This window comes from Cervus canadensis, chromosome 29 (genome assembly GCF_019320065.1).
Source record: "Cervus canadensis isolate Bull #8, Minnesota chromosome 29, ASM1932006v1, whole genome shotgun sequence".
In the NCBI taxonomy this organism is placed as follows: Eukaryota; Metazoa; Chordata; class Mammalia; order Artiodactyla; family Cervidae; genus Cervus; species Cervus canadensis.
The window spans coordinates 24,117,076-24,131,490 of record NC_057414.1 but is presented as its reverse complement, the minus strand read 5'-3'; positions in this window follow the sequence as shown (position 1 = coordinate 24,131,490).

Sequence of the window (14,415 nt, the reverse complement as noted above, 5' to 3'; positions counted from 1 at the left end):
TCCACATTTGTTGGGAGTCCAGTCCTGGCTTCCTCTTAAGGGTTATTTGGGGTCTGTAAGGTCATTTCTAACTAGTGTAAAGTACACTAGACAGACTGGCTGTGGTTAAGAATAGGCGGGAATCCACCGCAGCCAAGCCGTAGGGATCTTCCGGTGCGATGAAATTGCTCCAAAACTGGTTATACTGATGGCTGGGCTGTATTTTTACTAATCATCGTACTCTGAAAACAAGTCAGTTTGACAGTGTGTAAATTATCTCAATAGGGGCTTCTCTGGTGGTGGTATATTCGTTAAAAATATGACTGCCAATGCAGGGGACAGGGGTTGGATCTCTGCTCTAAGGAGATCCCGCATGCCACTGAGCAACTGAGCCTGTGCTCTATAAACTGTGTTCCGCAACAAGCAATGAGAACCCTGCGCACCCGCAAGGAAGAGTAGCCCCTGCTCACTGCAACTATTGAAAGCCGGTGGGCAGCAATGAAGACTCAGAATAGCCATAAATAAATCTTTTAAAAAATCATCTCAATAAAGCTACTTAAAAATATTAGGCAAAGCGTCTCTCTCTTCCTCTTCCAATCTAAATTTTAAGGCTGAGGTGTGGCCCTGACTACATTTCCCTGTTTAAGTTTGCCCAAACAACAGGAGATTAAATCTTTGTCCAATGGCAGAACTGTAGTTCGCAACGTTTTTATTCCATCTGGGAGTCCCGCATAGCCCACGGTAGCCTATGCCATCTTGTTGTTCAGTCGATAAGTCTTGTCTAATTCTTTGTGACCCCCATGGACTGCAGCGCAGCAGGCTTCCTTGTCCTTCACCATCTCCTGGAGCTTTCTCAAACTCATATCCATCGAGTTGCTGATGCCATCCAACCATCTCATCCTCTGTCCCCGCACACCCCCCACCCCCCGCCCATTTTTCCTCATGCTCTCAATCTTTCCCAGCATCAGGGTCTTTTCCAGTGAATTGGATCTTTGCATCAGGTTGCCAAAGTATTGGAACTTCACCGTCAGTCCTTCCAATGACTGTTCATGGCTGATTTCCTTTTGGATTGACTGGTTTGATCTTGCAGTCCAAGGGACTCTTGAGTTGTCTCCAGTACCACGAATCAATTCTTCAGTGCTCAGCCTTTTTTATGGTCCAACTCTCACATCTCTACATGACTACTGGAAAAACCATGCCTTTGGCTATACTCACCTTTGTCATATTTCCTTTCAAATACATATCAATCTGTTTTAAGTAGTTCACTTGCAGAAGGCTAACTCTACAAGTATTTCACCCTGATGGGATTGCGGGTTATAGGGAAGCTTGAGTGTAATATCAATATATTGAAAAAACTAACATGTCAGATTCCTCATCCATTAAAAGTTAAAACATAGATTTTAAAATTTTCTCCAAGTGGTTCTCTATTCAGTAGGTAGAGTCATCCTTCAATGGTTTCCCATTGTTCTTATGATAAAGAACAAAATCTTAATCCTATCATGGCTTGAAAGGACTGCAATGATTTACCTGCACCCTCATCTTTAACGTCATCAGATAGATTCTTTCATTTTGTTAGAAGAACCAAGCTCTCTTCTATTCCAGGCCCCTTCCCTGTAATCCCATGTGCCTGGTATGTGACCTCTAACATTTGTTCAACACTCAATAAGCTGATGGTAATGAATATCAGGGTTCAAGGGCCAGTTTTGTTGATTCCTAGGTATTGTATGAGGCAAGTGCTTAACCTCTCTCTGTACCTCAGTTTAATCTATGATAGTAAAGTAGCAATGATAGGATTGCTGTAAAATAATTCACGTAAGGACTGTAGATTAGTACCTGGCTGTTACGGGATATATTGTGTGTCCCTGCCCCCCAAAACTCCATTGTTGTTGACAGAAATAAGCAACAATCTATAATGGGAATGAGGAGACTCTTGAGAGTCCCTTGGACAGCAAAGAGATCCAACCAGTCCATCCTAAAGGAAATCAGTCCTGAATACTCATTGGAAGGACTGATGCTGAGGCTGAAACCCCAATACTTTGCCCACCTAATGCTAAGAATTGACTCACTGGAAAAGACCCTGATGCTGGGAAAGATTGAAGACAGAAGGAGAAGGGGACGACAGAGGATGAGATGGTTGGATGGCATCACCGACTCGATGGACATCAGTTTGAGTAAGCTCCGGGAGTTGGTGATGGCCAGGGAGGCCTGGCATGCTGCAGTTCATGGGGTTGCAAAGAGTTGGACACGACTGAGCAACTGAACTGAACTGAATAATGGGAATAGAAAAGAATTTTATTTGAGCCAATTTGAGGTTGATAGCCAAGGACAGTCTCTGCGGTAGTTCTGAGGAACTGTTCCAAAGAAACATGGCTTTAGCACAGTTTTACATCGTGTCAGAACAATGAACATGAACCATCACAGGGTACATTCCTTCAAAGTTTCAAAGAAGGTAGATGAGCACGTATACAGCAAGTCGGCCTGGCTCTGGCGCCTGGGAAGGGAGCCTTATTAAAGGAGCACCAGCACTGATGTCCCAGGAAAGGAGGCATTTATCTTCAAAACAGACATTCTTTGCTTCTGGACAATGTACCCTTTTCTTGAATGGTTAGAGCAGATGTACAGTGTAGGTTTAATAGGCTCCAAAACAGGCTATTCTAGTTGGCATAAAGTTTAAGTTGACTTGAGTGTGCTAAGTCATTTCAGTCGTGACTGACTTTCTGCACGCCTGACGGGCTTAGTTCCTCTGTGGCATGTGAGATCTTCCTGGATCAGGGATCGAGCCATGTCTCCTGCTTTGGCAAGCAGGTTCTTCACCACTGAGCCACCAGGGGAGCTCTTATATAGGGTCCTTAAAACGATTTTTTTTTCCTTTAGCCACTCCACACAGCTTGTAGGATCTTAGTTCTCTGATGAGGGATCCAACTTATATCCCCTGCAGTGGAAGTGTGGAATCCTAACCACTGAACCAAGGAAATCCCTGCAGATAAGGTCTTTAAAGACATAACTAAGTTAAAATGAGGTCATTAGAGTGGACCCTGATCCAATATGATGGTTGTCCTCATAAGAGGAAATATGGACACAAGTTCAGAGAGAAGACACAGGGAGAGATGATTATCCGTAAGCCAAGGGGAAAGGCCTCAGAAGAAATCAGCCCTGCTGATACCTTGATCTCAGACTTCTAGCTTCGAAAACTGTGAGAAAATAAATTTCTGCTGTTCATGCCATGCAGCCTATGGTTCTTCATTACGTTAGCTCTAGCAAGTACACTGGCATATGGTGAGTATTCAATAAATGTCAGGTATTATTTCTCAAGAAAGCTTTCTGTGACTAGTTCAGGACCAGTTTTGTAAATTCTTACAGCTCCCAGTATTTTCCTGTGTAGAACCTTTCACAGTTTGTAATTACATGTTTGTGTTTTTTCTTTCTGGCTGCTGACTGTCTCTCACGTTAGATGGTAAGATCCATGAGAACAGGGACCAAGCCTATTTTATCCATTTTATTTGTGGCACCAGCACTGTTCCCTGCACATAAAAGCTGCGATAAACACTTTGGAATACATAGTTGAAAGTTACTAAGAGAGTATATTTTATTTTTTTATTTTGAGAGTATATTTTAAAAGTTCTCATCACAAGAAAAAATTTTTTATAAGAATGTATGGCAATGGATGCCAACTGGACTTAACTGCTGTTCATTTCACAATATATACAAGTACTGAATCATTATGTTGTACACCTGAAATTTATATAATGTTTTATGTCAATTTGCCACAATTTGAAAAGATGTCTACCATTTTAAAAAATCATATTTTGGGCAAATTAATGAAAACTCTCAATATTCAATATGATAATATTTGATTTAATCATAAGTGCCTGCAGTAAGGTACTTGATCCTATTTTAGAGATGCAAAAACTGAGGTTCGAAGAGATGAAATAACTGGGCTAATATTGTACGACTGGTCAATGGAAGAGCGAAGATTTAAATCTGTGAGAGACTGGCCACCATGCTAGACTGCCTCTTTATTTTTTTAATTAATTAATTAGGCTGTTCCAGGTGTTAGTTGCAGCACGCAGAATCCAGTTTCCTGACCTGGGCCCCCTGCTTTAGGAGTGCAAAGTCTTAGCCACTGGATCACCAGGGAAGTCACTAGACTTGTTTATATTTCAATTAATTCATGAACATTTTATGTAAGAACCCAAATGAACTTTTTAGCCAACCTAATACATGTGAAATTAAAGATAATTTCATAAGAGAGCTTGGATTAGATAATTAATATATGGTTACTCAAAACCACCAAAAATAACTACTGGATGTGGGGATAAGATAAGGAATAAGAGGAAAGGAAGTTTTCTTGTACCCAAGGAAAATTTATATCACTGAATCCAGCAAGTATCTCCTGAGAAACCATTGTGTGCTCAGCCTTATGTACAGTGCAGAGAGGAAAGGTCCAGCGCTTGCCTGGCCGGGGCTCTCGTTCTTGTGTGAACACTAGATACAATGATCTAGTCAGACAACATATTACTGCATTAGGGGCACAAGGTACTGGGGGTAGGGTTGCCAGATTTAACAAATAAAATGTTTATCTGAAACACCAAAAGCAATTTGTTGTTTATCTGAAATTAAAATTTCACTAGGTGTCTTGTATTTTATCTGGCAACTCTAGAGGTGATGTAGTTCCAGCTAGAACATGAGCAAAGGCAGAGAGGCAGGAAAGCATATAAAAGCATTCAGAGAACAAGTAGGGGAGATGTATTTAGAAGAATATAAGGTGACCCTGGTTGGATCTGAGGGGTAGGAAGACCCCCTGAAGTAGGAAATGGCAACCCACTCCAGTATTCTTGCCTGGAGAATTCCATGAACGGAGGAGCCGGATGGGCTACAGTTCATGGGGTGGCAGAGTTGGACACAACTGATCGACTAATACACACGAAGTCAGATAAATAGGTGAACCATGTTAAGAAGGTCTTGAGAGCCAAGGCAGGAGAGAAGGAGGAAGAGGAGCCAGTAAAAGGCCAATCAGAAGACTTCCCTGGTGGTTCAGTGGCTAAGACTCCAAACTCCCAATGCAGGGGTCCTGGGTTAGAATCCTGGTCAGGGAACTAGATCCCGCATGCTGCAACTAAGACCAGGTGAAGCCAAATAATAATTAATTAATTTAGAAAAAGACCAATCGGAGAGGCAGGAGGAGGACCACCGGAGTAGAGTGCAGTATTCCAGGAGGCCCTAGAGAAACGTGCCTGGGAAGAGAGGACAATCTAGTCGGTCTAGGCTTCAAACGTCAAATGCTGTGAGGAAGCTCAGTATGAGTAAGACTCAGAAGGTCACTGAATTCATAATTGAATTTTTATATGTAAGTTTAAATCAATGTGATATCATTTATATTGTTGTTTAGTCACTAGGTCGTGTCTGATTCTTTTTGTGACCTCATAGACTGTAGCTCACCAGGTTCCTCAGTCCATGGGATTTCACAGTATTTTCAAAAATACTGGAATAGGTTGCCATTTCCTTCTTTAGAGGATCTTCCCAACCAAGGGATTGAATCTGCATCTCCTGCATTGCAGGCAGATTCTTTACAGCTGAACCAGGGAAGCCATCACTTAAATATGGAATCTTAAAAAAAGAGAGAAATGGATACTAATGAACTTACAGAAGTAAACTCACAGACATAGACAACGAAGATGTGGGGGATAAATTAGGAGTCTGGGATCAACATACACACACCACTATGTATAAAACAGGTAAACATCAAGGACCAACTATATAGCACAAGGAACTATCTTCAATATCTTGTAATAACCTATTTTTATGGGGAAAATATGTTAATATATATATGAATCACTTTGCTGTACACATGAATACAACATACTATACTTCAGTTTTTTACATGGACAAAAAATAAATGAAAAGAAAAATTAAAATCACAGTGAGATCCCCTTTTTACCCATCAGATTGACCATATTCAGAAGTTTAAAGATGAGCAGTGTTGGTGAGTGAAATTCGCTTAGTCATGTCCGACTCTTTGGACTTACAGTCCATGAAATTCTCTAAGCCAGAACACTGGAGTGGGTACCCTGTCCCTTCTCCAGGGGACCTTCCCAACTCAGGGATTGAACCCAGGTCTCTCGCATTGCAGGCAGTTTCTTTACCAGCTGAGCCACAAGGGAAGCCCAAGAATACTGGAGTGGGTAGCCTATCCCTTCTCCAGTGGATCTTCCCGACCCAGGAATTGAACCAGGGTCTCCTGCATTGCAGGTGGATTCTTTGAGGGCTAGGGAAATAAGACACTATGGTGGGAACATGTTACTTTAACCTCTTTAAAGGCAATATGACGAAGAATTATAATGAAGGCTAGTGCTATTTTTTATGTGCCAGGTGCTCTTCTAAGCAGGGTTTTTTTTTTTTGTTTGTTTTTTGGTATATTAACTCATTGAATTTTCACAGCAAGCCTACGGGGGAGGTCCTACTAGAGCTGGAGAAACTGTGGTTTTAGAGATGGGGTGGTTAAGGGCTTTGTCCAGGTTTATCCAACTAGTAAGAGGATAAGTCAGCATTTGGCTCCAGTTCGTGCTCTACTACAATATCCTAGTCCCATCAGTCAAAAATCTCAAATGCAACTACTCTGACACAAAAATTACTTTTCTAGGAAAATATTCTACCAGAATATTCACATGTGTGTGCAAAGACACTTGAATGACCTTACTCATTGTATCATGGTTTGAAAAGCAATCTGAACGTCCAACAGTAGGAGACTAATTAAACGCATTTTGGTATAGCCTTCAAGTGGAAAACTATGCTGCCCTTACAAAGAGTAAGACAGATATATATGTACATAGAGGGAATGAACTCTGAGCTAAATGTTAGGCGAAAAGAGCAAGACTTAGAACAATGTGTGCCCCTGCTGGGGTTAAAAAAAATAGTGAATATAGGTATTATACACACATATGCTTGTATATGGAGAAGAAAATGGCAACCCACTCCAGTATTCTTGCCTAGAGCATCCTGTGGACAGAGGAGCCTTGTGGGCCGCCGTCTATGGGGTCGCACAGAGTTGGACACAACTGAAGTGACTTAGCAGCAGCAGCAGTATGCTTGTATATATAAAGATTATCTCTGAAGGGATGGAGGTCAAAAAGATGAGTTAGAAAATGTTTGCATTGCAGTTCCCCTGGTGGTCCAGTGGCTAAGACTCCATGCTCCCAGTGCAGGGAGCCTGGGGTTCAATCCCTGGTCAGGGAACTAGATCCCACTTGCCATATGGTGCAACTAAGACTGGTGCAGTCAAAATAAATAAATAATTTTTTTTTTTTTAAAAGAAAGAAGACGGATGCATGAGACAAGTGCTGGGGCCTGGTGCACTGGGAAGACCCAGAGGAATCGGGTGGAGAGGGAGGTGGGAGGGGGGATCGGGATGGGGAATACGTGTAAATCCATGGCTGATTCATATCAATGTATGACAAAACCCACTGAAAAAAAAAAGAAAGAAGACGATTGCCTCTCTGGAAAAGTCAGTCACTGGTGGGAGGATGGAAGGAAGGTTTTCTTTCCAACTCATTCTGTTTGGTAGCATTTGACTGTTTCTCCTTACACATGTACTACTTTTAAAAAATACACCATCTTTTTTTCAGATTTTTACAAAACATTAAAATAGCCAATAGTTTTGTAGCATTCTCCACTTTATAATGTGCGCTCAAACACAGGAATGTCTTTGATGCTCAGATGGTCTTCAGGAAAGCCTTATCAACCCCTTTCCAGAGGGTCCTGTTACAAACAGGAGATAACTCTTTCAGGAGCCTTTGCCTGGAATGGCCTCTCTGGAGGACTGCACTATGCAGTGGTGCTTTTTATTGTCATTCATGAGAGGCAGAGGCCTGAGCAGGGCAGGCCTGTGTGTTTAGCTGTCTCAGCACTCAGAGTTCCTCTAGTAATTAAAGAAACCCAACCTGACGGCAGGGCTTTAATAAGCAGTTTCAACAGTGTGACCTGAGGAGAACAGTGACTGGGGGTTAATGAGGTGGGAGGAAGAACGGATGACTTTGGGATTTGAAGGCATTTGGTGATGAAGTCAAGGTGAGACACATGCAAGAAGGAGGGTGGGGGCGTCGGGATAAGGGAAAGTCAGATTGTGTGAACAGGGAATAATGGAATGAACTGTCTTTGCCAGTTGCAGGTCTAGGCTGTCATCTTAGCTCTGCCTTGGAAGCGCAACATGTCCTTAGACCAGTTATTGTTTTACTATTTTTTTTTTTAATGCATGTATTGCACAGTATTGGGGTTTAAAAATTTTTTTAATTGATTTTTATTTTTACCTTTTTATTTTGTATTGGGGTATAGCCAATTAACAATGTTGTGATAGTTTCAGATGTACAGAGAAGGGACTCAGCCAGACATATACATGTATCCATTCACTCCAAACTCCCCTCCCATCCAGGCTACCACATAACATTGAACAAAATTCCATAAGCTATGTAGTAGGCCCTTATTGATTATCCATTTCAAATTAGCAGTGTGTACAGGCCCATTCCAAACTCCCTAGCTATGCCTTCCAACATTCTTTCCCCACCCACCCCCAGCTTGCATAGTATTTGAATCCAATGCTTGATGTGAAAAAATTTCAAATAATATAAAAGCCCCCATCTGCCCTACTCAATTTCCCCTCCCCCTTACCTGAGGAGTCATGTTGCTGGAGATTTTTTGATATGTTTTTATATGCACAATTATATTGAAGGTAAAATATATGGGTAATGCACATATTTAGGGGACAAAATAGATATCTACATAGAATATATAATATTTTCATATCAATACAGATCTAGAATAGGTATATTTGGAAACATATGATTTGATATATTTATAGAAATAAGATCATCCTTTGTGTGAATGTATGTATATAAAATTTTTTTCAGTTTAAAATACATTGTAGAGCTCTTTTCATGCCAGTACTGTTAAAAAAATTTAACCAAGTAGGTTTGAAGATCTAGTTGGTTTCAATCAATAATTCATCCATCAGGCAGAATCCTATCTTATGAATAGATGGGCGCTCTAAGGGGGGTTGTCACAAACTGCAAGGTTCTTATAGGAAGAAAGGTGGGTTGTTGTCGTTCAGTCACCCAATCGACTTCAAGAATCTTCTCCAACACCACAGTTGAAAAGCATCAATTCTTCGGCCCTCAGCTTTCTTTATAGTCCAATTCTCACATCCATGCATGACTACTGGAAAAACCATAGCTTTGACTAGATGGACCTTTGTTGGCAAAGTAATGTCTCTGCTTTTTAGCATGCTGTCTAGGTTTGTCATATCTTTTCTTCCAAGGAGCGAGTGTCTCTTAATTTCATGGCTGCAGTCACCATCTGTAGTGGTTTTGGAGCCCCCCAAAATAGACAGGTAAGATGGTTTGGTATTCTCTTCTCTCTGAGAGCTTTCCACAGTTTGTTATGATCCACACAAAGGCTTTAGCGTAGTTGATGACACAGAAGCAGATGTTTTCCTGAAATTCCCTTGCTTTCTCTTTAACCCAGTGAAGGTTGGCGATTTGATCTCTAGTTTCTCTTCCTTTTCTAAACCCAACTTGGACATCTGTAAGTTCTTGGTTCGCATAATGCTGAAGCCTAGCACGCAAGATGTTAAGCATGACCTTACTAGCATGGGAGATGAGTGTGACTGTCCAATGGTTAGCACATTCTTTGTAACTATCCCTCTTGGGAACTGGGATGAGAATTGACCTTTTCCAGTCCTGTGACCACTGCTGGGTCTTCCAGATTTGCTGACATAATGAGTGCAAAACCTTGATGGCATCCTCCTTTAGAGATTTGAATAGTTCTGCTGGAATTTCATTGCATCCACTAGCTTTATTAACAGCAGTGCTTAACAAAAGAAAAAAAAAAATTAAGACCAGGATGTCTTCTTTTGGGAGGTGGGGAATGTGCAAGGTCTTTATCATGCAAACTACCTCTTCTTCTGGGAGGAGGATGGGAATGAAAACGGAAAGGTGACAGGTCACCGTCACCGTTGTGTGCCAACCAGAAAATTCCAAAGACTGGTTAAGATTTCATTTCTGGTGAAAGTCAAAACTACAGTTAGGTTAGGTATTAAATCTAGATTTGGTGTCATGGGCACAAATGACGCCATTTGGGGCTTTTCTCCTTAAGAGTACATATTGATCTTTTAATTTTTTACAGTAAAAAATCATATTTCATGGTATGTATTTTGTAGAGTTTATTTAACCACACTTAATGAACTGTAGGGGCTTCCCTGGTGGCTCAGGCTGCAATGCAGGAGACCCAGGTTTGATCCCTGCATCGGGAAGATCCCCTGGAGGAGGGCATGGCCACCCATTCTAGTACTCTTGCCTAGAGAATCCCATGGACAGAGGAGCCTGGCGGACTGCAATCCTTAAGGTCACACAGAGTTGGACACAACTGAAGTGACTAAGCAGCAGCAATGCACTGTAAGGCTTTTAACAAATTTTTACTATCACAAAAAGTGCTGCAGTGAGTATCCCCATACATGCTTTAATGTGTAAATAAGTATTCTTCATGTTTTCCTGTGTTAGATGTTTAGATACTTAGAAACTGGATTGCTGGGATGAAGTGTATGCACAATAAAAAGTTTGATAGCTACTATTTAATTGTTCTCCCTACTATTTAATTTTACCTACCAATTTTGATGGGCTTCCTCAGTGGCTCAGCAGGAGCAGGTGCAATGCAGGAGACACAGGAGATGAAGGTTCAATCCCTGGGTAGGGAAGAAACCCTGGAGGAGAGCATGGCAATGCTAGTATTCCCGCTTGGAGAATCCCAGGAAAAGAGGAGCCTGGCAGGCTACAGCCCATAGGGTTACAAAGAATTGGATGGCTGAAGGGACTTAACCACGCACGCACCAATTTAGATTCCCATCAATAATATATTGAAGCACTGTTTTCTCTATACATCAGACCTGAAGAGTATTAAACTTAAATATTTGCCAATTTGATGGGTTAAAAATATTTCATTGTCTTATTTTTCCTATCTTCCATTACTAGCGGGGGTCTTTTCATATGCTAATCAATCATTCGTTTTTCTTTTTCTTCTGTAAATTGTTCACCTCTGCAATGGATATTTTTGATTATTTTGCTGGCATCCAGTCCACTCCCTCTCCTATAGTATTAACAGAGATTCCATCTGGGTGTGACCCTACTATCAGCTTTACTGAGTGCCACACCCAGGAGGCACAAGCTCACCTTTGTTTTCCAAGTGATTAAATTAGAAGACCTGAACCAGTTGTCAGGCGAGTGTATTCTCCTCGGTTCCGTCTCGTCTCAACAAAAGTTTGAAGCGACAAAAGTTTGAAATATTAGAACCCTTTGGCGTGTCATAGTTCTCGGATAGACCGTGTTATAGCTCTTAGACAGATCAGTGTTACAGCTCAATTTTATTTAGAAAATAGCAGGAAAATACGTCCTCGACGCGTGAGGGCATGCCGATCCAAAGACGCAGAGAAGACGCAAAAGCCCAGGCCCTTTGGCTCCTCTTTTTATATGTTTTTCCCTCCCACTGGGCCTGCCCTATGTAAATTGGGCTAGCCAGGAGTGCTGTTTGTTCTTCCTGAGGTCCTCACTCTGGTCTTCGACCTTCCTTTGTTCTATTTTCGCTGGCTTTTCCCTTCCTTGTCTTTTAGCCACAGCCATTCTGGACTCCTGTTTCCTATTCTAACTACCTAACACGATCAAGCAGGAGTCTGTATGCCTTAGACTGAGTACAATGCCTAGGGCCCACAGTCTTCTCGTGAGCACATAAAAACATCTTAATTTCTTCTAAAATCAAAAGAAAAAATAAAAAAGAACTTTTAGGTTAAAGAAGACACTTTAATAAATGTTATGGGAACTTCCCTGGTAGTCCAGTGGCTAAGACTTCAAGCTCCTAATTCAGGGGACACAGGTTTGATTCCTGGTCAGGCTTCCCAGGTGGCTCAGTGGTAAAGTATATATGCCTGCAACGCAGGAGACACAGGAGACCTGGGTTTGATCCCTGGGTCAGGAAGATCCCCTGGAGGAAGGCATGGCAACCCATCCCAATATACTTGCCTGGAAAATTCCATGGACAGAGGAGCCTGGTGGGTTACAGCCCATGGGGACACAAAGAGTCAGACATGACTGAGCAGCGTGCAGGGAACTAGATTCCACATGCTTCAACTAAAAGATTCTGAGTGCAGCAACTAAACCTGGGGACAGCCAAATAAATACATATTTTTAAAAATAAATGTTCTGGACTGAGTTGTGTGCCCCCCCCCAAACTCATCCCAAATCTCCGATATGATTGTATTTGGTGATAGGGCCTTTAAGGAGGTAATTAAGGTTAAACGAAGTCACAAGAGTGCAAGCCTAATCCCATAGGACTGTGTCCTTAAAGCAGAGATTGAGATACCACAGAGTTCTGTCTCCATGCCTACTTAGAAGAAAGGCCATGTATTTTGCCATGGCCACTGAACAGAAGAATACAATACATATTATTTATGTATCCATCTTATCGTGCCAAGAGTCAGACACGACTGAAGCCACTTAGCATGCATTCATCTTTGCTATCAGTGAAGTCATAAAATACAATTAAAAAACATTTTTAGTGCAGAAAGGGAACCATGAAGGCAAAGGTGCCTAGAGCCCATGAAAGCCATAATACGGCCCTGAAATTAGGCCCTAACATCTCGTGGTGCAGACCTTTAGATAATAGTAGGCAGTTCCTAGGCAGTTCAGTGGTAAAGAATCTACTTGGTGATGCAGGAGATGCAAGTTCGATCCCTGGGTCGGAAGATCCCCTGCAGAAGGAAACGGCGACCCACTCCAGTATTCATGCCTGGGAAATCCCGTAAACAGAAGATCCCATGGTGGGCTATAGTCCAAGGGGTCACGAAGAATTGGATGCAACTGAGTACAATGCATGCATGCATTTGGTTTTAAATTTTATCGTAAAATTATTAAATTAAATATTAATATTAAAATTAAATATTAAGATTATTTTTAGTAAGAATAGTTTTTTTAAATATGTCATGTTTCATTTTATTTTTATTTTTTCATTTATTTTTATTAGTTGGAGGCTAATTACTTTATGATATTGTAGTGGTTTTTGTCATACATTGACATGAATTAGCCATGGATTTACATGTATTCCCCATCCCGATCCCCCCTCCCACCTCCCTCTCTACCCGATCCCTCTGGGTCTTCCTAGTGCACCAGGTCCGAGCACTTGTCTCATGCATCCAACCTGGGCTGGTGATCTGTTTCACCCTAGATAATATACATGTTTTGATGCTGTTCTCTTGAAACATCCCACCCTCGCCTTCTCCCACAGAGTCCAAAAGTCTGTTCTGTACATCTGTGTCTCTTTTTCTGTTTTGCATAGAGGGTTATTATTACCATCTTTATATGTGTTAGTATACTGTAATGGTCTTTATCTTTCTGGCTTACTTCACTCTGTATAATGGGCTCCAGTTTCATCCATCTCACTAGAACTGATTCAAATGAATTCTTTTTAATGGCTGAGTAATATTCCATGGTGTATATGTACTACAGCTTCCTTATCCATTCATCTGCTGATGGGCATGTAGGTTGCTTCCATGTCCTGGCTATTATAAACAGTGCTGCGATGAACATTGGGGTGCACGTGTCTCTTTCAGATCTGGTTTCCTCGGTGTGTGTGCCCAGAAGTGGGATTGCTGGGTCATATGGCAGTTCTATTTCCAGTTTTTTAAGGAATCTCCACACTGTTCTCCATAGTGGCTGTACTAGTTTGCATTCCCACCAGCAGTGTAAGAGGGTTCCCTTTTCTCCACACCCTCTCCATACTCTTCAGAGTGCACCCTCCTCCTCTAAGCAACCATACTCTATCCTTCTGGATGCCTCCCTAGTATTTAACTTTTAAATGTCTAAATATACCTTTATAATTTCTGTCTTTTTAAAAGTATTTGTGAAAAGAAGTAAAAGGCAAAGGAGAAAAGGAAAAATATAGCCATCTGAATTCAGAGTTCCAAAGAATAGCAAGGAGAGATATGAAAACCTTCCTAAGTGAACAATGCAAAGAAATAGAGGAAAACAATAGAATGGGAACAACTAGAGATCTCTTCAAGAAAGTTAGAGATACCAAGGGAACATTTCATGCAAAGATAGGCACATTAAAGGACAGAAATGGCATGGACCTAACAGAAGCAAAAGATATTAAGAAGAGGTGGCAAGAATACACAGAAGAACTATACAAAAAAAGATCTTAATGGCTAGGATAACCATGATGGTGTGATCACTCACCTAGAGCCAGACATCCTGGAGTGTGAAGTCAAGTGGGCCTTAGGAAGCATCACTATGAACAAAGCTAGTGGAGGTGATGGGATTCCAGCTGAGCTATTTCAAATCCTAAAAGATGATGTTGTTAAAGTGTTGCACTCAATATGCCAGCAAATTGGGAAAACTCAGCAGT